This window comes from Gavialis gangeticus, unplaced genomic scaffold (genome assembly GCF_001723915.1).
Source record: "Gavialis gangeticus isolate Ggan-Ray unplaced genomic scaffold, GavGan_comp1, whole genome shotgun sequence".
Lineage (NCBI taxonomy): Eukaryota > Metazoa > Chordata > Crocodylia > Gavialidae > Gavialis > Gavialis gangeticus.
The window spans coordinates 36,302,211-36,306,036 of NW_017728995.1; positions in this window are offsets into that span (position 1 = coordinate 36,302,211).

The following is a 3,826-nucleotide window of genomic DNA, read 5'->3' on the forward strand; positions in this document are numbered from 1 at the left end:
GAATAACCAGACAGCTAGGAGCCAGCTTGAAATAATTATGACTGTAGACGATATACTGGACAGGCTTCGCACTGTGAAGTCAGCATCAGTGTTGCGTGTTTTACCTGTCGTGAATAAGCTTCAGCTCAGCATGACTTTCAGATCTCACCGTAGTCTTTTAACAGACTTAAGGGGATTGATTACTTCGTAAACATTGTGGGGAGGACTTCCACCAGTCATCCCAGGAAAGTATGACAGCACTTGTGGTCAGGGCTCCCACGGGCTGGATGCTGTGATGAACCCTGAACCGTTGTTCAAATGTCGCCCGTACCCGCTCTGCCTCGGTCTCTTGCCTCAGCGTTCCCCAGCCCGGCAACCGAGTTAGTCCTCCCAGACTGGGACTGGGGAATGTATGGCCCGAGATGCCTAGTAAACTTCTCTTCTCCTTAGTTCTGGTTAAATGAGGTTAAATGTGTGTATGGGGGGGGCACGAGGGGAGATGGAAGAAGTCCTCTGCAAGTCCAGCAAGCTGGGTGCCAGGGCTCCCTCGGGAACACAGCGCTGACCGGTAACAGTCCACACCTTGAACCCTGCCAGTTCTGGTCCCCACACCTCAAAGAGGACACAGAAGGACTCGGCAAGGTCCAGAGAAGGCAATAAGGATGCTGAGTGGCATGGAGGGGAGAGATGATGTGTGCCGTGTGAGGACAGACTAGCGCGGCCAGGCCTGCTCAGTGTAGAGAGGAGATGCTGGAAGGGGGACGTGAACAGGGTTTATACAATATTAAACTGATAGGGATTCATTGTCTGCTGTCTCTCACAACACAAGACCTCAGGGTCCTACTATGAAACTAGCAGGCCGTAAGTTTGAACCTAGGAGAAGGAAGCTCTTCACGCAGCGTGCCAGCGTGGAGCTCGTGGCCAGCAGACGTGGGGGACGCTGAGCATTTAGCCAGGTGCACATAGGGGTTGGACGCGTGGCTGGAGAAAAGGGGCATCAGCAGCTACTGAGCACGGGAGCCTGGGGCACGGCCTCTGCATCTGGCCTTCCTAGGCCAGGGTGGGATCCAGAGAGGATGCGGGGGTGAGCCGCACTCGCTTTGATTCCTGCTCCATCCCACTGCCCGGCAGTGGCGCTAGATGGCTAATTATGACACAGCACCTGATTCTTGCTAAACACCTCAATCCACAGGTGTTAACAACCCTTTCTCCTCTTTAATGGTCTTCAACGGTTCCCCTAATCAAGCTCTGGCTCCTGTAATCCTGCTGTCTGCGAGCTGCTCCCGGTGCGGCAGCTCCTGGCTCACAGCCCTGCAGACTGTTACCTCTAGCTAGAGACATTAACTCAGGTGTGGAAATGTTAATTCAGGTGGACATTAGCTCAGGGGTGGGAATGGCATTCAGGGAAGCATCAGATGCACTGTCATGCTACATTAGATTAGTTTGATGTATTTAATTAGTTGCCTGGTTGTGTGTTATACATAATAGATGGCAAAGCAAATTAATGCACAATCCAATAAAGTATTTTCTTTTGCTTTGTTCTTAAGCTGAAAAGCATAGCTCCAGGCCCATGGCATATTAGTAAAGCTTTTAGCTTCTTTTTAACCAGAGAAAAACGGGTGTTGTGTTGTATGTGAGGATGCACCATGCCATCTGCAACCCCACTCTCAAAATCCTAGATCTCCTAGGCGGAGGCTGCAAGGGAGAGAAGAATACGGGGGTGGGGGGGACCTTGGTCAGACCCTGTCCCCTCTCCCTTTCCACATCTGCTACCTGCCCCTGCGTGACACAAGTCTGGGCAAGATGGTCCTATGGTCTCACGCAGAGACTCTCCCTAGCCGGCTTGCCTCAGTGCCTGGTACTGGCACAGGTCCCCACATCTTCCTGTCCCAGACAAACCAGCGGACGGGGCCATTTCCAGTGCTGTCAGTCCGCGGGGTCTGGAGCCCCTAACCTGAGCCCAGATTCAGAAAGGGACTGGACATGTGCTTGGAGGAAAGGGGCATCGGTAGTTACTGAGCAGGGGCGTGAGGGGCATCGTCTCTGCATCAGACCTCCCCGGACTGCAAACGCTGGAGGCTGCGAGGGGGAGAGGAACAGGGGAAACCCTGCTCGGGCGCAGTCGCTGTCCCCTCAGCCTCCGCTCGCTGCCCCGGGTGACGCAGGAGAGGACGGACCTAGGGCCTGACCCAGCGCGTGGCAGCTCTTACGTGAGATAAAGCGGCGTGAGTGATTCATACACAAACGGTGGGAAGAGAGGAAGGGAGTGACAGTGCTGGGAAAGGCACAGAAGCAAAGATAGGAGCAAAGGGGTCACCAGGGCGAGTCTGGCCCGTGGGCCCTGCTTACCCCATGCCTAACACATCCCGGTGCTGGAGGAGAGGGTCTCCAGCCTCGGGCATGGGGGAGGCAGCACTGGGGTGGGCTGGATCAGCCCCTGCTATGGGCACATCATGCAGCACCTCCCATCTGGGCAGGCAGCGCAGCTGGGAGCCGGGCACGTGGGCGGGCGTGCTCCCCAGTGCCCAGAGCCCGGGGAGGCATCTGCTAGCGCTGGCCCCTCTTCTGCAGGGTCTTGTGGGCCAGTGCAGCAGTGAGGAGGGGTGGCGTGCAGGTGTGGGTGCAAGGGGCTTGTCTGCGGGGGCTCAGGGGCGATCTGCCCTGGACCTCTCCCCAGCGACTGCACCGGTCATGTCTGTCAGCCCTCCCGTGAGGGCTGCCAGGGAGCAGGCTGTCCGACCCCTGCACAAAGGCAGTTGCAGACAGGAAGGGGATCGGTCTGCTGCTGTGCTACAGACACATCTCCCATCTCTGTTTGCTTTACTTTGCCAAACAGGAACCCGCACAAGCGCCCGGGGGCTGGAGCTGGCCGGGAGACAATGAGCCCAAGCCGTGGGACGTGGTCACAGGCAGCTCCACGCTGCCTGGCAGCAGCCACGGCAGCTGGACGACACCGGGCGAGCGCTGCCTTGTGCTATGCAGGGGGGACGTGTAGCGATGCTCGTCCCATGTGCAGTGGCCAGCTCTGGATTAGGCTTCTGACTTCATGAGAGCGTCTGTGCTGGCCCCTCGGCCCTCGCTGGACACTGATCTGCAGCCCAAAAAGCCACAACTGAGAGAACCAGGCACACCGGTTAGAGAACCAACCTGGCTCAGAGGAGAAGAAATGAAGGCAGCTGCTATCAGATCAAATCAAATCAAATCAAACAGCAGAAGAAAGATGTTCATGGCCATAGGGAAGTGGGGCTGGAAGGGACGGGCAAGGGTCACATCCAGTCCAAGCCCTGCCTGGGGCAGGATCAGCCCTGTGCAAACCAGCCCGGACAAACCTACTGTCCAACCTCTCAGCAAAATTGCACAGTCCACCCAGACACAACCGCCCTAGCCTGACACCGGTGCAGCTGGGGGACAACAGGAGCCCGTGTCCCGCCATGGCAAAAGTTGTTAAAAATGTTCTTGAGAGATGCCTGGCAGAGGCTGCACCCCTGCCAGAGAAAGGCAAAATCTATCCCCAGTCTGTACTAATCTGACCGGGGGATAAAATTCCTTCCTGACCCCAGAAATGGCATCAGTCTGAGCCAGCACGGCCCTCCGGCCAGGACCTTCCAGGTTTGAGCCCCAGCAGGAGCCCTGGCACAGTCCGGCCCCATCCCCAGCCTGGGCTGCAGCCGGCACCTGTGCCTCGGGGAAGCAAAGAAGAAACCCCTTGAAACACGTAGCATCAGGAGGGGAAAACATTCTGCCCATCTCCGCGTGGCAACCAGCAGAGCCCCCAGGCCTGGGCAATCCCCGTGGCACAACACAGACATCACGGCACCTAGGTCGTCCCGCACCAGTGGCTGTGCAA